We start from the raw sequence: 26,009 nt of genomic DNA, 5'->3' as shown, positions 1-26,009 counted from the left end.
TCCTCTTGTCCTTTCCCTCTCCAGCCCCAGTACCTGATGTGGCAACCAAAGAGGCCTCATCATCTGAGTGATCGACCGCTCGGAGCTCCCGAAGATTCAAAGATGTCCAGCGAGGCGAAGCTGAGATACCAAAAATATAAACCAGTGGAGTACTGGTTATGATATTGGTTTCCATTCAAACATCCCCCCACCCTCCAATGAATGCTAGTGTACAGCAAGTCCACCTCTGTGTAACAATCTCTCTTTGATTCATCTGACAACAAAATGCAGATATGTAAACGGACTGCTAATCAAAGTTTTAATTTGTGTAAAAGATTCAGGATTCCATGAAGTCAGTGGAAGTGATGGTGGAGACTGGTCTGAATCACATTCAAGACCAGTGATAAACGAGGTTTTGGCAATAACAGGAATAAAAAATTGACAAGGATGGTGACATGTCAATACCGAAGGGAATGAGTTAAATATCAAAGGATTAAGAGTGGTTCTTGGAAAAATGTATGAAGCCCTTAATTAATTTTGTAAATGTTACCTTTTAATAATTATGTAGTACATGTCAAATGTCAAGTGAAGGTGATCATTCTGAGCTATTAAAATTTTTGCAGAAAAATTATATATAAATCCCCTCCAATGGGCATAATTTATTTTTCATTGTTTCTAAGAATTAGCTATGACAATTATATCCATAATGGAAAGTAAGAACATTTTTATAACATATTTGCTATTTACCATGACCTACCAGGCCCTATGCACCCTGGGCCTGAGACAACTCTGAACTTCCCTCCAATCATATTGGCCTCCCTGCTCTTATTACAACAGGTGAACTTGATCCTTCCCTAGGCCCTTTGCACTTGCTATTCCCTTTGCTGGGAACACCACCCCCAGATCTGCTCAAATGTGCTTCCTTGAGGAAAATGTCCCTGACCACACTCCCTAAATTAGCAGCTCCCATCACTTTATTCTGTCTTATTTTCTTCATAGGACCTGATGTGTAATAATTGTTCGTCTATTTGTGTTATAATTGCCTCCCCCACTAGAATGGGAGCTCTTTGAAGACAAAGATTTGTGGGTCTTATTCAGTACTGTACCCCCAGGGCTGAAAATGGTGTCTACCATGGTAGCTACCCGGTAAACGCTTGTGAAATGAAATGAGTGAATATTCACTTCCGCCGTTTTTTCCCCCCAGGATAAAGCTCTATTCACCCCTTATTTTTTCTATTTACTTTGACATGTTAGCTCCTGTTTTAAGTGACTCACCTTAAGTGGGCTTTTTCTAAGACAAGTTACCTTCGGATAATGAGGCTTTCCTGTTTCAGACCTTTCTTCCTTGGCTTTGCAGGAATAACAAACAGATTTCATGCTGTTATGCCAACACAGCTGATGGTGCCAGTTGCCCAAGACATTGTTTGTTCCTGAGGTGTGGTCCCAGTCCAGCCAGAAAGACAACAGGGGATCGATCAATCACCAGTGTTTGCTATGGGACAAGATGGTAGTAGAATTATTGATTTAGAACGCCTTATTAAAACAAAAATTTTCTTGGGAAAAAACACATTTCATTATTAACACCTTAGCTTGAATTAATTTTCAGATGATCAAATACATCCTTCCTATTGATGGGATTCTTAAGAACCTCAGGAGTTAACTGGTCTAATTCTTTTTTAATATCTAAACTTGTACCAGGGCAATCCCCCAACTGCTGCTTGAAACCTTCAGGAACAAGAAATTTACACTCCACAAACTCCTTTATTGGACTCCTCTAATTCTTGAAAATAATTTCTTTCCACTTGATCCCTCCCCCGCCTCTTGTTACTTTCAACCGTGAATGAACACCCCTAAAAATGAATCTACTCCATCTTCTGGTCTCCTGGCCAAATCTTCCCCATTCCTTCAGTACATTTTCACATGGTGTGATTTAGAATCCCTTCAGTGTCTTTCTGGGTTGTATAGAACTGGATAAACTGTGAAAATATCCTCTTAAAGTGCACCTACTACCCTGAACATGTTATTACTCCAGGCATGGTTTGTTCAGTGAAGACTGAAATGGGATTCGCATCTCCTCCTCTCAACATTATACTCTTTGCATGTGGCCCAAGATAACTATGCGTGGTTCTGGTGGTTACATCACCCCATGGACCCAGATGGTTGGAGTCAACTGCTACTCCAGAGCCACACCTGTGCCTTCCAAAGGAGAGCAACTGGTATGTGGAACCCAAGTCCCAGCTCTGCATACATTCCTATGAAATTCTATGTTGTTTCGTCTGACATTGCATACAATCAAATCCAACCTTTCACATCTTTTTAGAATATATACTTTTAGCAAAAGTTATGTTGGCTCTCTCTTCCAGTGTCATGGAATCAGTATGCTGTAGGTACACCCCTCCCCAAAACTGGAGCATACAATAAATATACTTTTAGTCAATTTGTAATTTTTTCATTTATATAAATCAGGAGAAATGTATTAAATAATTATTTAATATAGTAAAACTTAGAATATTTGAAGTTATGTTACTTTATGGGCAGAGTAGGGTAGGTGGGCAGAGAAGCAATGAGAAAAGGGGCTTGGGCCCAATATTTGGGGTGCTACTAGGGTGAGAGACACCAGGGTAGGGGCCCCATGGTTACCAGGTAGCAGCCTGAAGTCGTAAACTGATTCAGGGTAGGAGGGGCAGTTCCACCCTCTTCAGCACCCTCGTCCTCCCAGCAGAGTGGTATAGCTGTTAGTTGTAAAGCAATTATACTCCGACAAAGATGTTTAAAAAAATTAAAAATTTTTAGAAAGTAAATAAAATTAAAGAAAAATTTTTTTTAAAGTGGTATAGCTGAAGCTCTAGTCAGACACAGATAGCAATTTAATGAGTCATCCCGTTGAAGAACGACAGCCCCACACTTCCATGGGTACCCATAAGCAGAGCACATCTCAGCTACCTGGGGCCCACTCAGTGAAACCTCCTTTGTTCTAGGAAGGGGAAAGTGTATTTTTCTCCCTGTAATTCCTCCTACACTTTCCAAGAGAAATTTCTAAGTTTTTCTTTCTCCTCCCACGGTTCCATTTAACTACTCTGCTTGTCAGTCTCAATAGCATCCTCTTTGTACATGTTCTCTGATCTTTGGTCCATATAAATCTGCTCACAGGGCTTCCCTGGTGGCGCAGTGGTTGAGAGTCCGCCTGCCGATGCAGGGGACACAGGTTCGTGCCCCGGTCTGGGAGGATCCCACGTGCCGCGGAGCGGCTGGGCCCGTGAGCCATGGCCGCTGAGCCTGCGCGTCCGGAGCCTGTGCTCCACAACGGGAGAGGCCACAGCAGTGAGAGGACCGCGTACCACCAAAAAAAAAAAAAAAAAAAAAAAAATCTGCTCACATTTCCACTGGTAATCTCCTTATATAAATGCCAATGCTTACAACACAATATTCTGTATCTCTTTAAAATTCTCAACCTAGGTTGTTCTGATTATCTATTGTTTTAATGGCTTTTAAAAAAATTTATTTTTGTTCATGATTTTGAGGGTCAGAAATTCCAAAAGAGTTCAGCTGGGCAGTCCTGATCCATGTGGTGTCAGCTGGGGCAGGTGGGATGGGAGGACCACGTTCCAAGCTGGCTCCTTCACTCCAACAGCCAACAGATCTATGTTCCCGGCCTCTGTCTCCACATGGCATCTCTTCGTTAAGGGCCTCTCCATGTGGCTTGAACTTCCCACAGCACTGTAGTCTCAGGGTCATCTCTTTTTACATGGTGGCTGACCTCCAAGAGACCAAGGTAGAAGGTGCCAGTCCACTGAAAGGCTTCCCCTGGACTGGTATAACATCACTTCTGCCATACTCTATCACTCAAAGCAGATATGAGTCAGCTCACTTTCAAGGGCAGGATAATAGACGCACCCCCTAATGAGAGGAGCATCAAAGAATTTGTATCCATTTTTAATCTGCCACAGACATTTACATTGATTGTTGGTTTCCTCATCCTTAGACTCATGACAGTACATAGTTATACTTCTCATTTCAATGGACCATTAATCTATAATTTTGGGGGATACATCATATATATATGATATGGGGTATGATATAATTATTAATTAAGAAGAGAGACAAGATTTCTGATATTCCCAAGAAACAAAATGTCTGGCTACTTAATTCAAGCAACAGTCCTCACCAGTGTTGTTTCAACACCCTGGCATGTTGCAACCTGCAACTCATTTGTCAAATATTGACAGTTGTGAATAATTGAATTTCTAAATAATAAATTAGAGCCGATCCACGCTTTTCTCTCTAACGGCATCACTCTGTCTCCCACGCATTCCCAGCTGCATTCTTTGGTGGAGATTAAGGGGTGGAGTTGTTGCAGCTCTTCCACTGGGAACTGCTCATAACCCTGGCACACGATGGGAAAATTCCATACCCCAGCCATCACGCATCCTGCATGGCTTATAGGGAAAAAAAAAAAGATTAAGAACTCCCAGCTTAGAGCATGTTGCTAATGAAGCCAGTATTAGCTAGCTAGATAAAAGCTGGGTCAAATCCAAACATGAAGCAATTTTGAATTTTCTTTTGCTCGGTAGCAACAAAGAAAACCCTTCTAGTCATATCCTCCCTTGTCTCTTAGGCCTTTTCTCTCCTTCTCCCAGCCCTTTCCCCAGTGGGCTCACAAATGTAGGCTAGTGAAACTTAATAAAATGTACCAGCTACCAATCATACTGGAAAAAAAATAACTCAGAAGTCATACATTGCTAAGATTAGGCAGGAAAACTCTTTGCTAATACTAAAAAGAGCAGATATTTATAGTTCCAAAAGCATAATGTCTCACTCTACAACTATTTGTAATTACTAAGGACATACTGTTATAAAATAAAATTTGCCCTTATCACCTCCTTGAGACAAGGGTTTAGCTCCACCTTCCATGGACCTTGTGAGCTGCCTGTCATTTGCAAGTGGTTTACATACATCCAGAGAGAATGCATTCCCTTGGGCCCTGGAGCAGTCAGGGCTGCTCTGTATCTATATTTGGTATCAATACCTCAGTGCAGGATTCAACTCAGCTCACTGCTGGGCGTGTTGTCACTGGACTGGACTTTGCACAGAAACCACCTAACTTCTTAATGTTCCTCAAGAAATCATTAAAAATTCATGTGTGATACTGTGCCTCTCAGCTACAACAGTAAATATCAAATCCTGGAACAAGAGGACATGAATTACTACCACAAAACTGACCAGAAATGGTCAATCCAGTGAGCAAAAATAGAATATCTAGAATCAACTTACAAAGCAATATAAATGTTAAAAGGCTTATCACTGGGGCTTCCCTGGTGGCACAGTGGTTGAGAGTCTGCCTGCCGATGCAGAGGACACAGGTTCGTGCCCTGGTCCAGGAAGATCCCACATGCCACGGAGCGGCTGGGCCCGTGAGCCATGGCCGCTGAGCCTGCGCGTCCGGAGTCTGTGCTCCGCAGTGGGAGAGGCCACAACAGTGAGAGGCCCGTGTACTGCAAAAAAAAAAAAAAAAAAAAAAAAAAAGGCTTATCACCCATTAGAGATACTGTTCATTTAATAACTAAAATGCTGAAAGCTGAAAAGCCTAGAAAGCAGCATAATGCAAAAAAATGTACAGGTGGAGAGTTCTGGGGCTTGAAAGTTGCCTCTGTTCTACCATGAATACGCTCAGCCATGGGTGGTGAGTGGCTAAACTTTCCTAGACCTCAGTATCCTCAGTTATGAAGCAGCTAGATTTGACAATCTTTAGTGACTTGGCCAGCTTTAAATTTTGTCATTCTTGGGAAATGTGAAAAAGTTGCATGGCCTGCTTTTGGAAGGGAGGAAAGAAAACAAAGAAAAAAAGAGATGGAGAGGAAGGAGGGAAAGAGGGAGGGGGCGACGGAGGGAGGGAGAGGGAGGGAGGGAGGGGGAAAGGGGAAATGTGAGAGCAAGAGAGGGAAGGGATATAGAGAAGAAAGAAAGAAGAGAAAAAAAACTGCATAGATATAGGGAAAAAAACTTTGAAGTTAAAACTCTATCTAGGCAATGACCACATCAACACAATAAATCACTTAATGAAAGTGGTAAGGCACTGGCCAGGGGATAAGAATCTGAACTAATGGTACTACAATACTACTAAACATTGTTTGGCTTACTACTTGGTATGTTGACTTGTGGGTGCTACTTAACTTCTAGGAAGCCCCAATGATCCACTCAGAAAATTGGGCTCTATTTTTGGAAACAGAATGGGACTGTTTCAATACTGTTTTCCTCCAACTGCTGCTACATTATGGGTAAACTGGCTTCTGTGGGTGGGCCTGGCTGCCTACAACTCCACCATTCCTGGAGCTGTTTCTTTTTTCTTTTCTTTTTGGCCTTTTGCCTTCTTTTTTTTTTTAATTTTTATTAGAGTAGAGTTGATTTACAATGTTGTGTTAGTTTCTGCTGTACAGCAAAGTGAATCAGTTATACATATACCTATATCCACTCTTTTTAGATTCTTTTCCTATATAGGTCATTACAGAGTATTGAGTAGAGTTCCCTGTGCTATACAGCAGGTCCTTATTAGTTATCTATTTTATATACAGTAGTGTGTACATGTCAATCCCAGTCTCCCAGTTTATCCCTCCCCCCATGTCCCCCATGATAATCATAAGTTTGTTTTCTACATCTGTGACTCTATTTCTGTTTTGTAAATAAGTTCATTTGTACCATTCCTTTAGATTCCACATACAAGCACTATCATATCTTTGTCTTTCTCTGTCTTACTTACTTCACTCAGTATGACAATCTCTAGGTCCATCCATATTGCTGCAAATGGCCCTATTTCATCCTTTTTGATGGCTGAGTAATATTCCATTGTACGTATGTGCCCCATCTTCTTTATCCATTCCTCCGTCGATGGGCATGTAGGTTGCTTCCTGGAGTCGTGTCTACGGGAGGAAGCTGAAGGGAGTAAGAGGACAGCTCCCTCTCCCAGCACCCCATCCCCATGGTAATTACCAAAGGTCTGGGAGTAGATGTGGAGGAAGGGAACTGCTTGGAGGCTGCTGAGGTCATAAAGAAGGCTCAGGAGAAAATTGAGGATTATGAGAGTTATGAAAGGAAGTGAGGAAAGACATGGCAAAGCACATGCAGATATTAAGAGTCAGTGGGGGTATCTGGATTTCCAGTCAGGCCCTGGGATTCTCCCAACTGCCTGGCTCCTATGCTGTTTCACATGCTAACAATCCCCTTACTGATGTATCTACCTTCTTCCTACTATAGTAAGAAATAACTGCAAAACAGAAACAGACTCGCAGACATAGAGAACAAACCTGTGGCTGCCAAGGGGGACGGGGGCGGGGGAGGGAAGGGTTGGGAGTTTGGGATGAGCAGAGGCAAACTATTATATATAGGATGCATAGACAGCAAGGTCCTACTGTATAGCACAGGGAACTAGATTCAGTATCCTGGGATAAACCATAATGGAAAAGAACATGAAAAAGAATATATATATGTATAACTGAGTCACTTTGCTGTACACAAGAAGTCAACACAACATTGTAAATCAACTATACTTCAATAAAATTTAAAAAGAAAAAGAAATAACACCGTGGAAGAGGGTTTACCTCACACTCTCCAAGCTCTGGAGTGAGTACCACCACAGACAGACAGCACGCTCATGAGAACAGGAGGCTGGCCGGGGGGCTGCCTTGTACCACTCAGGAGTGAGCAGGGATGCTTGGCTGTGCTGTACATTGTCAAGAATGGGGTTGGGAGTTTCATGTTCTCACTCCTCAAATTGAGGGAGACCCTGTGATGGGGCCACAGGGGGCTGCCACCAGGGCTCTATTTTCTGCCTTACGTATCACATTGTCTTGAGCTCTCATTACTCACTCATCAGTTTCTTTTCTTGGCCTGCAGACCAGCTAGGTTTTAACGCAAGCATTTTAATTTTTTTTTTTAACTTTTCCAACACACATAAAAGTAGAGAGACCAGTATAACAAACACCATATGTGTTTGTTATATATTCAGCTTCACCAGTTATCAGTGTTCAGCCATTCTTCTTTTGCCAAATGCTGGCTCCCCTCAAAATATCATCAAAACGGCCTTTTCATAAGACAAAGGTGAATTTATTCTTACCTGATAAGGGAGAATACCACCGTCCCAGAGTCTTACTACCCTCTTTAAGGGAGGATGGCAAAGTTGGGATATTTAGGAGATTGTGGGGTCTGGTTTAAGGTGGATCACCCATTTTGCCTCTTTTCTTTCCTACTCGTAGTTCAAGAGACACAAATTAGTGAGGTGTTGGCAGCTGAGAACCATTTTACAACATGAAACAATTCAAATAACTTAAAAGACGTATCAGGTTGAACCATACAAAATTTTCCCTTTTCTGGTAGATTAACCTGTATGGTTCAAATACACACACACACACACACACACACACACACACACACACACACACCCCACACCCCCCCCCCCGTCATATCTAAAGACATACATGCATGACAGCAACTCCTTAGTTTACTGTGTGGATCTAAAATTGCTGTAAGATTGGGTGAAAATTAAGGAATAAGTATAATAGATTTATATAATGAAATTAAAGTATTTTATAATATTGTCTGTGATCATATTTTACCACATGCAATTCTATTACAATGTTTAAACATGATCTGTAAATTCATGGCTTGTACATGTAAAGTTCATGATTATTTCCAAGTTGAAATATTCCTTTAAGCATTTTTTGGACAATTCCACTTGCTACTACTTTAAGAACACAAAGTTTCTCTGAAATAAAGTTAATAAAAAACTATCTAGAACCACAATAACTCACAAAGATGGCATGGCCGAGAATAGACCACAATTATTTGAAAATCTTGTTTTAACAATGTATTTGTTTTGCTGAAATAAAGGCAGAAAATAAATTTTATAGGATAAATATAAAGCAATTAATAAATTCTGTAGGTCTTTATTTTACTGCTCCCACTATCTCATTCAAAGAACCACCAGACATGTGCAAAAATAATTCTAAAAAAAAAAAAAAAAATCAGCCATCTTTGGCACGCTGCCAGATTTAATTCTATGAAAGCTTAAAGGATATTCTTGATTTATTATTACAAAGATATATGTGCCGCAGGTGGAAGGTAGAATGGATTTTATTTGACAGCCTGCTAACTCGCTTTACTGCTTTTAAATACCAGTATTGCTCCAGGACCCTCCGATGTTTGGAGCAGGCCTGTTTCCAGCAATATCTCTAGGCATCAGTCACAGTTAGTCATTGGCACCTATGATGTGCTGAGTAGATTAGAGAGAAAAGTATTTAAAGGTGATTAGACCATAGAAGAGACTCCTACAAAGGTCTTTAACTCAAAAGCTCAGAGAGGCCAGGCAGCCATCCTAAGCCAGTTAAGCAGGTGGGAAGGAGTCACTGCGGGTGGTGGTGACTGCGGTGAAGAGGACAGACTTCCTGTTCCATCTAAAGGAGCTACAGCTCCTACAGCTACAGCTCACCTGCAGCCCGTCGCCCCATCATTGCCATGACGGAATGTGGGTCAAGAGTTGCCAGAACAGGGCTTCCCTGGTGGCGCAGTGGTTGAGAGTCCGCCTGCCGATGCAGGGGATGCAGGTTCGTGCCCCGGTCCGGGAGGATCCCACATGCCGCGGAGCGGCTGGGCCCGTGAGCCATGCCGCTGAGCCTGCATGTCTGGAGCCTGTGCTCCGCAACCGGAGAGGCCACAGCAGCGAGAGGCCTGCATACCGGAAAAAAAAAAAAAAAGTTGCCAGAACATACGCTTTTTTAAAAACAAGTTATGAATGTGGATCTTTTATATAAAATCTCTCAGTTGCAAATTATTTTTTTAAGCTATGTAGATCAAACGAAATGTTTCTACGGGCTGGATCTAACCAATGAATTTCCCTTCGCCATCTTTACTTTAGATACAAGGTACAAGGACGTGAACTAACAGTTGCCTTGGGCTTTTCTGCCATTTCTCGTTTGTGCTCCTCAGGGCTGAGTCTGTTCTCCCCTCCTCCTCTCTCCTTCTCTCCCCTCCCCTCCCCCTCTCCCTTTCTTCCTCCCCTTCCCTCTCCCCCCAGTTTGGCTTTCTCTGTTTTACTGTCCCCATTGTGAAATACGGCTGCCACACACATTGTCACTTCAGTTCCAATTAGAAATAACTAGCCACAGAGAGAAAAGTCTCTCGGCACCACTGATGTATGAACAGGGAGAGGAGTTTCTACAGAATGTGCTTTGGGCACCAACGGTATCCAGCACAGAGGATGGCAAATTGACTGGTTGGAGAATAAGCTGCCTTAAGAAGGCATATTTGGATTTTAAAAAATAAAAATAAATTTTTGCACCCAAATGACCAAATATCTGCTATTTCTCAAGTTTACTATTTTATATGCAAAGTTACCAAACCTATCAATCTCACATACTCTCAGACTGGAATAACAGAGCCAACTTGCCATGTTAATACCAATACTTATTATTATTCATGTATGCATACCACCTACGGTACAATCTCCTTATAAGTGTTACATATACTCAGACCTGATGATCATTATCTAAGAGGATGTATTCTGTCTTATAGCTGGCAGTACATTTATGGCTAGATTCTGTGCGCTAACACATCGACTTCCACACAAAGGCAACAGGACAGAAAACAACTGGGACAAGAAGAGAAAGGTGCGATGAAAATTATCACCAAGAACCCAGAAAGAGAATTGGCAAAGTAAATGCCATTGGTCTTATAGTGTAGTCACAAAAGACAGGAGAGGAAAACTGCATCTCACTTAATGTTCCAACAGTTGTCCTTTTCAAATCTGGTTCCATTTTCAGTCTTTCTCATCCCATTCAGCAAATCAGTAGGTTCTGCCATCTAGCTGACATAAATTCATCTTGCTTTACAAGTTTACATAGATTTCTTGTGTTTGGCTTTAACTGTAGGTAGACTATGGCCTCTAATCTCTTTATAACACAGCTTTTGTAGGTAAGTACCAAGAATTATATAATCAGAAAATTTTGGACTTATCAAGTCCTTAGACATCTAACCCCACATTTTATAGATGAGGAGGTCAAGGCCCAAAGGCATAAATTGACTTACCTAGGGTCAAAAAGCTAGTAACTGGCAGAGCCTGGGCTTGAATTCAGAACTGCTTGGCTTTAATATCTTCCTACTGTTTCACACAGAACTTTCCAGTAAGACAGATGACCACTTTTGATGGTTAATTTTATGGGTCAACTTGATGGGGTCACAGGATGCCCAGATATTTGGTCAAACATTATTCTGAGTGTTTCTGGAGGGTGTTTTTTAGATGAGATTAACATTTAAATCACTAGAGTTTAACATTCCATTAGATTAACATTTTAATAGTAAGAGTAAGCAGACTGCCCTCAGTAATGTGGGTGGGTCTCATCCAGTCAGTTGAAAGCCTGAATAGAAAAAAAAGACCCTCCCCGAAGGTAAGAGAATTTTCTAGCTGACTGCCTTCAGACTCCATGTGACATTGGCTCTTTCTGTCTGACAATCTAGAACTGAAACATCAGCTCTCTGTAGGTCTCCTGCACCACTGGACAACCTGCAGATTTTGGATTTACCAGCCTCTGTGATTGTATAAGCCAATTCTTTACACTAAATCTCTGTACTTATATGTATGTTGATAGACAGACATATAGATAGATGTAGACGTAGATATAGATATCTCCTATTGGCTCTGTTTCTATGGAGAATCCTGTTTATGAATAAGTCTATTTTCCTAAACAGTAATCATTTTCATGCTTTTTCTTCTATATTTTTACTTTTTCTAAAGTTCTCATGTTACAAAGTTTCAAATTGGACAGTAGGATTTTCTATCACGTTGAACCTTGTATGCCAACTCCAATGGGCTGACTGCCCTCTGCTTTCTAAGGCAACGGCTATCTCCTGGACCACACCACTGCTCCAGTAAATTCCCCGAGATGGAAGGTATGAGTTAAGTTCTCAGGCCTCCATGGCCCCATGACCCTCATGCAAATTACTCCTGCCTTTTAGGACATGAATGCCATGCAGTGGCTTCCTCTGCTTCCCAGGGGACTGATGACACAATCCAGAAATGTGGAGAGTTAAGTCCCTACATAGTGAAACCTGACCAGTGGGAAATGGGGAACAGCAGAGTGTCAGAAGGATAATCTGCCTTCCTTTCCCACTTGTCTGGACCACCTTGAGGTGCATGTCCTCCTCATAGCCCTTCGGGAGGGTCCTTCTTGCTAAGTGAGCATGCTTCCTGAATGACTTGCCAATTCTCTTTGTGACTCATTGGGACATGGTAGCCAGTATGAAAATATATCACGTCACACAGCATCACATCTTTCTTTGGCCCACTTGTCTTCTTCCTCAGCCTTGCTGCCCCAGAGCTATACCTCTAAAAGTTTCAGCACTTCAATTCTCACCTTAGGCTCTGCTTGCTAACGGATCAAGGAAAAGAGACGTTTTCTGAGTTAGGATTGAAGATCACTTACTAACAGATTGGTGTGGAGGTAAAGAACAGTTAAATTTGTCCAATAACTATCTATCTGACAAATCAAAATAGAAGTTAGGTATTTTTATTTATTATAGCCAGATAATATCTTGCTTAAATATTCAGGGAATGAAGGATATTGTGTATATAAAATTCCTGGCTTGCTTGTAATTAAAATCTTTTCACTCCAAAACAAACTGAAAACCTTTGTGGTTTATGAGTCTGGGTTTATGAATGTGTTTAGAAAACATACTGTATTTTGACTGATGCATATCTTAAGATGTTTCAGTGTTTGAGCAACGTTCTCACCATTAATCATGATGGCCTGCTACCAAACACAAAGATGATACCTGATGCTGGGTGGATGACCACCTTAGGGCTACTTGAGATACCTTCTAGCCAAGTCAAGTGTGATGTGTCTCCTCTTAAAGTGACAAGTTGAGAGTTAGTTTGTTAAGTTCTAACTAACCAAGGTTTTCCTGACTATTATGGGCTGAATATTTGTGCCCCCTGAAGTTCATACGTTGAAGCTCTAACACCCAATGTGATGGTATTTGGAGATGGGGCCTCTGGAAGTAACTAGGTTTGGATGAGGTCGTGAGGGTGGGATCCTCATGATGGGATCAGTGCCCTTATAAGAAGAGGCCAGAGGGACTTCCCTGGTGGCGCAGTGGCTAAGAATCTGCCTGCCAATGCAGGGGACACGGGTTCCATCCCTGTTCTGGGAAGATCCCACATGCCGTGGAGCAACTAAGCCCATGCGCCACAAGTACTGAGCCCGTGTGCCACAACTACTGAAGCCCATGCACCTAGAGCCTGTACTCCACAACAAGAGAAGCCACCGCAATGAAAAGCCCATGCACCGCAACGAAAAGTAGCCCCTGCTCACTGCAACTAGAGAAAGCCTGTGCACAGCAACAAAGACCCAACACTACCAAAAATAAATAAATAAATAATTAATTAATTATTTAAAAAAGAAGAGACCAGAGAGCTACCCACCATTTAAGTACACAGCAAGAAGACAACGAACCACAAGCCAGAAATAGGGCTCTCAGTAGGAACAGGAATCAGCCAGCACATTGACCTTGGACTTCTCAGCCTCCAGAACTGTGGGAAATAAATGTCTGTTAAGTCCCCCTGTCTATGCTACTTTTTTATAGCAGCCTGAGTAGATGAATACATTGACACTGATAACTTATCTCACCACTTGTTTCTCTCTAAACCAGTCTGCAAAAACAGAATTAATGGAGAGAATGAGAGCAAGAAAGGCAAATGATCAATGAAGGGTTCAGAGTAAAGTTGAGACGCAATAATTCTGTTGAAATCTTCTCTAAACACAAACCGTTAGAGAAATAAACTTTCTCTGAAACTCAGAATTGCTTATGTTGACCTTGGCCTCTCCAAATACCTTAGGACATCAGAGCTGAATGCTCTAGACTGAATCCCACAGAAACAGGATTTAATAGTTTCATCCAAAGGCACAGTTAGGGCATACTCTAGTCAGCGAAAGGAACAAAAATGTCATCTGCAGCTCCTTAATTATATTTGCCCCAAGAGTTAATTTAAATTTGTTTAGTTGATTATGCAGAGAGAAAAACATAATCTCAAAATCCCAGCTTTTCAAAAGCCAGGGATCATAGAAGTCAAACCACAGATTTGGCCACTTACATCACCAATAACAGAGATTCTATAATTAGAGGTGAGCCAGCTGCAATCAGTTCTGATGCTGCAGACAGCTGGATCAAGCTGATTTCCTCTCAGTTGTGTCAAGCTAGAATGTCCCATTTTCTCTTTTAAAAGAAATCGGCAAAATAGTGTGACTCGGAATCACAGAGAATCTCTTTCCCCCACCTGAAACTCTAACAAAGTATGCTTTGTACCTATACATTTTTTTTCTAGCTTCACACATCTTCCAGATAAAACACTTTTATCTCCATGTAGCTGCTGGGTGAGATGCCTAGAAAACCTTTCAACTAGACTTCAAATTGATGGCATTAGGAATGGTTCCTCTGAACTAAGACCTAGCTCCAATCCCACACAAAAAGAACCACTTGGTTTATTTTCTCCAGCAGCAGACAGCTGAGAAACCTTAAGATTAATAACCGTGATAAGAGTCAAGATAATTATAACGTCAACAGTTTCATTATTAATGGAAAAGTAAGCATTCCAGGCTGGATGCTCTTCCTCCTAATTCTAACCCATCGGGGGTTCCCACCCAGCCGGCACTCTGTACCTCAAACTCCTTTCTTCCACTGACTACTGGAGCTGCTTCTTCTCACCAGTTTTCTGTCTTGTGAGGTGGCAGGTGGGCTCCACATCTGAATGTACAAGAGAAGACAAGGCAGACTGTAGCAATCAAGTATTCCTCACTCTTGTTTGCTTCCAAGATGGTATCAAAACACTAAAGGTCGGGGCTTCCCTGGTGGCACAGTGGTTGAGAGTCCACCTGCCGATGCAGAGGACATGGGTTCGTGCCCTGGTCCAGGAGGATCCCACATGCCGCGGAGCGGCTGGGCCCGTGAGCCATGGCCGCTGAGCCTGCGCGTCCGGAGCTTGTGCTCCGCAACGGGAGGGGCCACAGCAGTGAGAGGCCCGCGTACCGCAAAAAACAAAAAAAAAACAAAAAAAAACAAAACAGAAAAAAACACTAAAGGTCTCCCACAGCTTAGCAATGTCTCTATTTCACAGTTGGTAGAATCAGGGTTTGTAGGAAAGCCAACAGCATTCTAAGGCGACCCAAGAATATTCGCTAAAAATATATTCTTTCCTTCCTTATTACACTGCCAATAATATATTCACCAGTTGACCACCGCAAATTAAGCAAAGCCTAAAGAAATGTACGTTGACTCCAGGACACACAAACTGCAGGAAAAATAATGAGTCTAACCCAAATCATTTAAACAGTTGACAAAATAAATGTTTAACCTTTGAGAACACAGTTCCCATTGGTTGGCCTATTATTTTTAAAGACTTTCACATAACAGCAAATGTTTTAGTTATCTAGTCAATATGACTTTATACTGTCTCTTCCACCAGGAAAATATCTCATGTTTGCTGGTAGAACTGCATCTATGTCCTGGTTCAGATGATAGTGAATTGAATATTAGCATTGGAGGCATGTTTCTTATCATATGGGTTAGTGTTTCCTAAACTTTGTCAAGGCCAGGAGTTCCTTTTATTAATTTTCTCCATAAATCTCATATTGCACAAGGTTGTGAATCTTACAAGGTATTTTTATTAAATAACTAATTTTCCCAATTGTTCTTAAAGTCACATCTACTGTCACTGGAGGCAGGAGATGGGTCAGCTCTATTGAAATGACTTGAACTAAGAATAGGAGAGTTCACTGAGTTGCTGGGCAGACAAAAACACAACCACCCCAAACCCCAGACATCCACCCCAAATCCCTCATTTCCTACAAAATTTTCTTTTACCTGCTCTGTTCTAGGCTTCCCCATTATTCCCTCTTCTCCAAGCATGGCTTCTCTGGCCTTTGCATATGTTGTTTTCCTAGGGAAGAAGGACAACTCTTCATTCTTTGTATATATAAGACTTATTCCAGTGTCGCTTTTTTTGGGATCTTCCAAGCCCTCCTCCCCACCACTGCCACTCAGAATTGACTGCTTCCTTACCTTCGTTTCCCCAGAAGGTCGTTTGCATCAGTGCTATGAATATAAGACTGTGCTTATATAACTGTTTCCTACACCTGTGTGTACTCCTGAAGATCAATTTCTATGCCTTACTTACATTGTATCCCTAGAGTTTTGCACAGTAACTGACACACAGTAAGATACGCATAATATTTTATTTAATGAATACACGAGTTAATGAACAAATGAGTTAATGTATACTATGTAACTCTGCTGCTGTTGCTTTCAAAAGTAAAATTTCCATAAGATTCTAAACCAGTGCTGAAAGTGGACAAGGTCTAAAAGATGAGCCTGTATTGCAAAACTCAAACCTTCCCCTAAATGGAAGAAAGTATTGGATTCAAGGCTTTTGTAGCTAAGAGTGTCCTGATATTTGTTTTCACATGCTGCTCCACCATTTTTCCACTTTAAAAAATCCTTTAGTTCTTAGCCAACAGGGCTACAGGGCTGAACAGGTCACATTTTGCTTTTCGTATCCATTATTCCATTTGATCCACATGTCAACCCTGTAAAGTAGCTATTATTATTTATTCTGTTTTATAGGCCTAGAAACAAAGGCTCTGAGGGGTTAAACTTTGTCCAAGGTCACAGAGTTAGATGTAACATGGAGTTTCAATTTACCTCTACCTTCTTCATGGACCACGAAATATACTTCATGCACCAATTTCATTATCATTGTCACCCGATCGTATGATTGGCAAAGTGATAGGTCACAGTGCAAAGAGATAGTCCACAGAAAATAAGAGTTATTCACACACCCAAATGTGAAACTGATACCACCAGGACTGATCATTCCTGGATGACTTCCATGAATACAACGTATATAAAGTACAAGTCTGATTATGTGGGGCAAAGTACAAACACACACAAATACCCACTGAGATAAAAATATATCAAAAGCTTAAATGCAGTAGTACAGTCACTGATCATTTTAACTTTCTTCTTCAGAATTTCCACTGTTTTTCATATTTTTGCAGTAAATGTGTTGTGTGTATACAATCAGAACATGTTAGCTGAATAAAAATAAGGTACAAAATTGGGTAACTGGGGAGCACTCGTGAATAGCACAAAAGCAAATTCAATATCTAAGAAATTAGAACATAAACTCACCAGCTCATGAATGTTCAGCCTAGAGACCTAGACAAAAATAAATAAAACCACCGGCCAGAGAAAGGTCTCTTGTCTTTGCCTACTGGCAACAGATAGCACTAGTTTTTGCTGGGATTTTTGGACGTAAAAACAAGTGGACTTACACACAATCTTCAGAACTAACCGTCTTTAAGTAGGACAGTCTCCAAATATAGCAAAAGAAGTGCCACAAATAAACAAGAAGTTCTCTATAAAGAGCACCAGTCCTGACTCTAACAAAAAAATTCATCACAATGTTATTTATAAGGGCAAAAATTTGGAATTCACCTAAATATCTAAAAATGGGATAATGATGAAAGATAAAAGGTATGCCTAGATTATGAGTTATTAAACAGTCATGAGTTGTATTTGCTAAGAATTTTAATGACTCTGGGAAATTATCAAGATATTATGCTATTTAAAAAAGCCAGGATGCAAAATTATATATACATATAAGCTCAACTATACAAATATATTATGCACAGAAAAGAAATTTACAACTAGCAGTGATTGTTTCTACACAGGAGAGTTATGGGATAAATTTTTTAATGAATATTTTCTCTATATCCCATAGTTTTTTTTTTTTGCTGTATGCAGGCGTCTCACTGTTGTGGCCTCTCCCGTTGCGGAGCACAGGCTCCGGACACGCAGGCTCAGCGGCCATGGCTCACGGGCCCAGCCGCTCCGTGGCATGTGGGATCCTCCCGGACTGGGGCACGAACCCATGTCCCCGGCACCGGCAGGCGGACTCTCAACCACTGCGCCACCAGGGAAGCCCTATATCCCATAATTTTTGATGAACACTTATCAGAAGGAAAAAAATTAAAATCTTTCTTCTCTGTGTGTGTCTCTCACACACACACACACACACACACACACACACACACACACACACACACACACACACACACACACACACAACCCTAAAGGGAGAAATCCAAAGTTGGAACAGAACAGATTTAAACTGGAAGCAGACAACGTGCTGATAAGCAAATAAGCCCTTGGATGAGCCAAATTAAATGATTCTGTTGTGAACACTCAAACCCTTGGCTGACCTTGGTTTTCATCTGCACAAAGCACCCAGAGCCCTGGGCTTGGAGCTAGATGGCAGATAAAAGATCTCCATCAGCCCAGCCAGTGGAATTGCTGACCCATCTTGCCAACATTCTTGACTTTTTTCCCAAACCTACTCCTCTTGTCAAGGTGCAGATTTCCACAAGCAGCAATATTCAGAGCTCTAATGCAGCAAGAAAAAAAGGATTGAACAAGGTACCTTGAAATTCACGTGATAAAAGTGAAATTGGAATTAATGAATCACATTTATGATTTATGGTTACTAATTCAGAAAGCACTTTGCACATACACTGGCTTATAACCACAATGTGAGATATGTAGGCATACGTTATGTATCATTACTTCACAAACGTACTTACTTTTTGTAAGAACTCACAACTTTTTTTTCTTTTTTAAGTATAGTTGATGTACAGTATTATGTTATAGGTATACAATATAGTGATTCAGTTTTTAAAGGTTATACTCCATTTACAGTTATTATAAGATATTGACTATATTCCTCATGTTATATAATACATCCTTCTAGCTTATGTTATACACAGTAGTTTGTACCTCCTAATCCCCCCTCTATTGCCCCTCCCCCTTCCCTTTCCCCACTGATCACTGTTAGTTTGTTCTCTATATTTGTGAGCCTGCTTCTTTTTTGTTATATTCACTAGTTTTTTGTATTTTTTTAAGAGTCCACATATAAGTGATATTGTACAGTTTTTTCCTCTGACTTATTTCACTTAGCATAATGCCCTCCAAGCCTACCCATGAGGAACTCACAACTTTTCTAAGGGCCAGAGCCTCATTTGAACTCTAGGGTTTCAAATTCAATCCTGTGCTCTTTCACTAAAGCATGATGTTATTCCTCAAAAACAGTCTTAGTGCCTCCACTTACCTTGTTCATCTTAAGAAAAGAGATACTATGTCACGTACAATTTCCCTAAGATTCTTAAGATAATTACAACAGTGTTAAGGGGTTGCTCCTGATATCATGCTGGATCACAATTTTATGCAAGTTTTTGGGGGGATGAATGGGCTGCATATCCATCAGGCAGTGTGCTTATTTCGCCAAATGTTTATGAGTCCTGAGTTCCATTAAGCTTGGAAGTCATGCCCCCTGTATTAGGCAGAACTTACAAGTTGGAAGTGACACAGACCCAACTTAAACTAGCTGAGGCTAAACGGAATTAACAGGCTCATCCATGAAATTACCAGAAGGAAAGAGGTGCAGTTGGGCCTGCAAAACAACTGGAATCAAGGCCTTGACCACAAGCAATACCCTCTCCCTCTCTCATCTCTGCTTTTCCAGGAATATTAGCTTCATTCTTTCAGACTGATTTCTTTGGCCTAGATCCTGACCACTGGGAACTACTGCATCTTAAAGGTCCCACCCTATGACTTCATTTAACCTTAATTACTTCCTTAGTGCCTCCATCTCCAAAAATAGCCACACTGGGTGGTTAGGGCTTCAACATATAAATTTGGGGGGGATGCAAACATTCATTCTATAACAGGGTGGGCCAGTAATTTTCTAATAAAGAAGGTTGCTACTTCCAGAATAGGGGAACAGTGCTTGACAGACAAAGCAATAGATGGTCTGGTGCCTGCTGTCAAGACGTGGATTAAATGTGGAAACGTATATTTTACCAACCAACTGAGACGGAGTGGGGCTAATTTTCTCTAATGAAAAATGTGGAGACTGACAAGCATGTACTGCTCTACTTCCGAGCTGAGAGAGGATGTTTACACTGGCCAAGGAGCCCCTCAAAATGTTGTATTGGAATTGCTGGATCACATGATGGCTCTAAACAGACTCACAGAGAAAGCAAACTTGTGGTACCAAAGCAGAGAGGGAAAGGGGAAGGGACAAATTAAGGGTATGGTATTAACAGACACAAACTACTATGTATAAAACAGGATATACTGCATGGCACAGGGAATTATAGCCATTACCTTGTAATAACCTATAGTGAAGTATAATCTGCAAAAATACTGAATCACTATGCTGTACACCTGAAACTAGTATAATATTGGAAATCAAATATACTTCAATATAAAATGGGAAAAAAGTTGTATTGGTTCTTCTTTAGTACACACAAGAAAAGGTGGTTGAGACCCCAAATTCTACACCACAGATTAGAGCCAAAATATTGTTAGCCGGGAAAACAGTTAAAGAAACAGATACCCACCTGTGCAATTAAAAACATAACTGTCAGGAAACCCAGAAAATATTTAAATTGTGCACTCTGGTATCTCCTCCAAAATAAACCAGTTGCAAAATATAATATAACTGAAGAATTAAAACTTGCTGTATAGAAATGTCAACTAAAACACAGTTAAATGTCAGGGTAAATCTCACCCTCCCAAAATAAAATCTTTGGTATTAAAATATTTGATCTGAATTCCTTCTTTTTCCTCAGCAGTAATTACAGAGCCAGTTTGGTTACCTAGTAGAGCACTGCTGGTTCATGATAATAAAATTATGACAGCTGACTAGTGAGCAGCTTCTGATTCTCAGTGTTTGGAGTACTGAGTTTGATCTGTGAAACTGAGAAAATGAACCCCTCCGACCAGGCAGTCGTCAAGACCTTAGCTTCACACGTCCGGTACCTGTTCCCAGTGGCCAACGATGCTACCCAAATTCAGTTCTTCCTATTTCCATTTATTAAACCTGAGGGTTTCTTAAGTGATAAGAAAATTGTAATAACATTTAAATTTGACTTAAAAAAATGTGAAAGTCTTTTCAGGTCACTCTAAACCGGCCACCATTTATTTTAAAACAGGCACTTGGATGACCCACGTTTGCTGTGACATAATGAAGATGGACCTATTTAAGCTCAAATAAATCACTGATAAAAGGGGAAGGAATAGACTTTCCATTGAGGCATCCAGGGCAGAGTTTTAAACAGGCTTTGAATGGCAACAGGTCAGAACAGAGTTTATGGGGTTCCTGGGGGGAGGTTTGGCAGTGCTGCAAGGCATACAGGATCCTAGTTCCCCTACTGGGGATGGAACCTGTGACCCCTGCCGCGGAAGCATGGAGTCTTAACCACTGGCACCAGGAAGTCCCCAGAACAGAGTTTTAAAGCTTTGGTCCACCTTACTTCTCTCAGCTCCTGGCCTGAGAGTGAGTAATAGACTCTGGGAGAGTTAGGCTATATATTTAAAATGTTGTGTTTATTTTTCCCAGGCAAAAAATAAATCATACTGAGATGACGGTAAGTAGAGAGGGCAACCCGGCACAATAAATGGTGCTGACATCAAAATTAGATACACAGGTCGCTGGAATCACATGAGCCCAGGAGGCATCACTTATGTTATAGCCTGTGTGGATGACACACCCTGGAAGTTCTCTAATGTGGTGGCCCTGGGACGGAAATTCTCTGGAATTTTTTCCTAAGCTACCATATACACCACCATCATCGGTTCTTAGATATATTTTGTGAGAGATTTTTCATTTAGAAGTCCAAAGCCCTATTCATTGCATCATGGAACCACCTTGAGAAATTTTTCATTTAAAGTAATGCATCTTATGCTAAAAAATGTTCCTACACTGGTTCTTTGATTCTTAAGGTTACTTGGAGGGAGAAAAATTTTGTTCTGGTCTGGTACAGTCCCTAATAAGGATATCAATCATCAGTAAAAGAATACATTTCCAAATGAGGAAGTAACTATTAACAAAATCGATTGCTGTGTGTTTGTTAGGTCTTTTATATCCACAGACTATTTGTATTTAATAATAAGCATATGCTTTGGTTGTTTCTATAAGCTATGAACTTCAAAATTAATTCTTCTGATCAATATATATGCAATTTATTTAATATGATTTTTAATTGGCTAGGAAGAAAAGGAAAGGGAAATTTCCACTGAGAAGCTACTATAGTTTATGCGTTATGCTATTCATAATTACATACATTTTTCTCGTTTAATTCTCACTGCAAGCTTATAGAGTTAGAATTATAATACTCATTTTTACAGATGAGAAAAGAATGAAAGCAAGGGTAAAACAAAAGTAAGAGAGAAAAAAACTAGAATTATTTACTTCTCTTGTAATACTGCATTCAGAAGATATTAAAACTTAAAAACCTTTTGTTCACGTTTTCAAAAATGATGAATTACACATTAAAGATGAAGTATTCCATATTCCCTATGGAACATATTCCCTATGTTCCACAGGGAATCAATCTTCTTGTTCCCCTTGATTCTAGGTGAGCCCTGCAAGACCACTGCTAACTTCAAAATTCAGTTCTCCAGAGAAAAATAACTCTGCTGCAGGAAATTGATATAAATAAAAGTTGAACACTCTTATGTAATCATAAGAAAAAACGATGAACCGTTCAGGAGAAAGAAGCAAATGATGTAACTAAGAGGAGACCCGTGAAGGCAGCATGGGCAGAAAGGAAAACTTCCCATTCCCCCCACTTCTAGTACAGGTCTTGTCTGTGGCTCCTACCTCTATAATCACACTCCTTCAGCCATGATTTTAAAAATTAATTAAGGAAAAATATATGATCAATTTTTAATAATTAAGGAAGAATGGGAATTTAGAAAGCCAGTAACATTATAACACTGAGAAGGGAAAGAAAAAGAAAAAGGAATAAAATACAGATTAAAATGGGAGACTAAAAAGCCTAACAAAGGCAAAAGATTAACAGTCAAAAATAATAAAAGAAAATAAATGACATTTAAAATAAAGTATAAAAGGCTAGAGGTCAATGAGATTAAAGACTAAAAACCTAAAAGCAAAAGAGATAAAGGATAAAAATCCATGAAATAAAATTTTAGACAAAACCCATATAAATATAGGAGATTAAAGATTAAGGGCAGGAATTAGGAGATAAAAAAGTAAAAAATACATGGAGGGCTTCCCTGGTGGCACAGTGGTTAAGAATCTGCCTGCCAATGCAGCGGACACGGGTTCGAGCCCTGGCCTGGGAAGATCCCACATGCCGCAGAGCAACTAAGCCTGTGTGCCACAACTACTGAGCCTGCGCGCCCAGAGCCCGTGCTCCACAACAAGAGAAGCCACTGCAATGAGAAGCCCGTGCACCACAACGAAGAGTGGCCCCTGCTCGCTGCAACCAGAGAAGAACCTGTGCACAGCAACGAGGACCCAATGCAGCCAAAAATAAAATAAATTAAATAAATTTAAAAAATATATATATATGGAAAAACATCACTATAAAGGGATTAAGGGAAATGATGTGTAAATGTCTGAAAATGAAAAGTTGAAGTTTAGAAAAATCATTGGAAAGAAATGGTAGAGCGTGAGAGTGTACCTAGTGGAGGGTGATGTGGAAACTGTCAGCAGCTCTTGGGCTGAGCCTTTTTGCCCTCATAAGGAGCTTCCCTTTAAGTGGGGTGGTCTTTGCAGGTAGGCTGGAGATATCTTGCAAACATATTCCTTGAGTCATCCTAAAGCATAAAAAAGAAACCTATAGCACATTGACCTCTAGACACTTCCAAGCCAAGCCCCAAAGAGAGGTTAATGTTCTTCAAAAGACAAAGGCTGGGCACTTCCCTGATGGTCCATGGGTAAGTCTCCACGTCCCCAATGCAGGGGGCCCAGGTCTGACCCCTGGTCAGGGAACTACATCCCGCATGCATGACGCAACTAACAGTTCACATGCCGCAACTAAAACCCAGTGCAACCTAAATAAATAAATTAAAATAAATCTTAAAAGAAAAGAAGACAAAGGCCGGAGGAGAAATGACCAAAGCATATTTTTAAAAAGAGGTCATAGAGAAAGGGTGAATATAGATTTTTTTTAACCAAACCTCTTTATACCATCCTTGCAAAGAAGCAAAATTAAGACAAGTTATGAGAAGGCATTTTCACACAGAGGTTAACAAACATGGAACTCATAGCTCAAAAAATTAGTATAAATAATATTTAAATATTTAGTTGTCAAAAAGATGTGGAAGATGTAAAGTTTTCAGAGTGGAATGTAAAAGAATTGGAAGACATGCCTATGTTCCAGCTCTGTCATTAGCTGGCTTTGTGAACTTCGGTAAAGCATTTTATATTCTTGTATCTTACTTTACTTATACATCTGCAAGAGGAATAAAAAGGGTTGGATTTGATATTCTCTAAAACTAACATTTGAGACTAATATTTAGAAAATGAGTTTTTGTCATACACTGAATATTGGACTGAAGGGTCATGGATCTAGGTCTATTAACAGGGACTGAAAATATAATTCTTAGAAAGGCTGGAAGGTTGAGTAAATGGAAGCATGTTGTGTTTTTATTTTCATTCACCTCAAAGTATTTTCTAAATTCTCTTGTGATTTCTTTTCTGACCCATTTGTTATTTAGGAGTGTATTATTTAATTTCCACATATCTGTGAATTTCCAAAATTTCCTTTTGTTATAGATTTCTAATATTATTCTTTGGTGATCAGAAAATGTAGTTTATATGATTTTAGTCCTTTTAAATTTATTGACACTTGTTTTATAGTGTAACATACCTATCCTGAAGAATATTTTGTATGTACCTAAGAGTAATGCGTATTCTGCTATTGTTGGGCTCTATAGATATCTGTTAAGCCTAATAGGTTTATAGTATTTTCAAGTGTCCTGTTTCCTTGTCAATCTTCTGCCTAGTTGTCCTATCTGTTATTGAAAGTGGGATACTGAAGTCTCCAACTGTTACTGTTCATCTTTTTCTCCCTTCAATTCTGTCAGTTTTCACTTCCTCTATTTTGAGGCTTTGTTGTGAGTTACATGTATGTTTATAATTGTTATACCTTCTTGATGGATTGACCCATTTATCATTATAAAATGTCTTCCTTTGTTCCCCAGTAACAGTTTTTATCTCAAATTCTATCTATTTTGTCTGTTCATTTGTGCCAGTTGTCTATTTTATCTTTTCAATGATAAAATATATAATACAAAATTGCTCAAGGGAATTCTCAAAGTGGAAAGAAGTAAGGGCAGAGGTCACATTTCTGCATGGGGACATATAAGGCTTGAATAGACAAAAGCTATAGTTTAAAAAATGTTTTCAGTGTTATGCTTGGGTAAATGTTTACGAACAGAATGGCTGGATCCTACAGTAGATATACTTTTAATTTATGAGGTAGTTGTCACAAGGCATTCCAAAGTGCTTCTACCATTTTTCATCCTGACCAGCAGTGTGTGAGAGTTTGAGTTTCTCCACATCTTCAACAACACTTGTTATGGTCAGTCTTTTCAATTTTAGCCATTCTAGTGAAAGTATAATAGTATCTTATTGTGGATTTAATTTGCATTTCCTTAATGCCTAATGATGTTAATATTCCTTCATGTGCTTATTTGCTGACTTTATATCTTCAAAGGTGAAGTGTATGTTCAAATCTTTTGCCCATTAAGAAAAATTCTGGATAAAGTCATTTTCAGATATATGATATGGAAATATTTCCTCCCAATGTATGGCTTGCTACTTCATTATCCTATAAGAGTCTTTCAAGGAATAGCAAAAATCAGAAGTTTAAAATGTTGATAAAGTCCAATTTATCAATTTTTTTATGGATTTTTTTTTTCCTCTCTCCTCTCTCTCTGGAACTCAATTACCTGTATGTTAGTTTTCTTGGTATTTTTCCATATATTACAATGGTTCTCCTCTTAAAAAAAAAAAAGGTTAGTTTCTATTGTCTTGTCTTTGTCAATGATATTTTTCTTCAGCTGTTAACCCATCTACTGAATTTTTCATTTCAGTTATTTTATTTTTCATTTCTATAATT

General features: G+C 39.9%; 1 protein-coding gene and 1 long non-coding RNA gene across 9 annotated transcripts in view; both read right to left on the bottom strand.

Moving 5' to 3' along the window:
• The window catches only part of FAM13C (family with sequence similarity 13 member C), a 144,844-nt gene extending 142,124 nt beyond the window's left edge, over positions 1–2,720 (bottom strand). Inside the window, exons 1-3 of one of the 2 annotated variants that reach the window (XM_079901073.1) lie at positions 2,620–2,720; positions 1,255–1,471; positions 34–120 (exon numbers count right to left, since the gene is read on the bottom strand). The gene's annotated coding sequence lies outside the window, so the exon portion shown is untranslated. Of the gene's footprint in view, positions 1–33; positions 1,472–2,619 lie in introns of both variants that reach the window. The other variant, XM_079901072.1, reaches the window with a different exon arrangement.
• A 4,015-nt stretch (positions 2,721–6,735) lies between these two features.
• Positions 6,736–26,009, bottom strand: part of LOC307175696 — a 245,785-nt gene continuing 226,511 nt past the window's right edge. For 5 of the 7 annotated variants that reach the window (XR_013824419.1, XR_013824420.1, XR_013824422.1 and 2 more), the window contains 4 exons: positions 15,880–15,955; positions 13,445–13,552; positions 9,458–9,696; positions 6,736–6,893 (listed from right to left, as the gene is read on the bottom strand). This is a non-coding gene — a long non-coding RNA (uncharacterized lncRNA). Of the gene's footprint in view, positions 6,894–7,364; positions 8,216–9,457; positions 9,697–13,444; positions 13,553–15,879; positions 15,956–26,009 lie in introns of those variants that run through there. The other 2 variants (XR_013824425.1, XR_013824421.1) reach the window with 2 other exon arrangements.

This window comes from Stenella coeruleoalba (assembly GCF_951394435.1).
Source record: "Stenella coeruleoalba genome assembly, chromosome: 16".
In the NCBI taxonomy this organism is placed as follows: Eukaryota; Metazoa; Chordata; class Mammalia; order Artiodactyla; family Delphinidae; genus Stenella; species Stenella coeruleoalba.
Note: the sequence above shows the minus strand (reverse complement) of the source record. Positions and strands in the feature narration are given on the sequence as shown.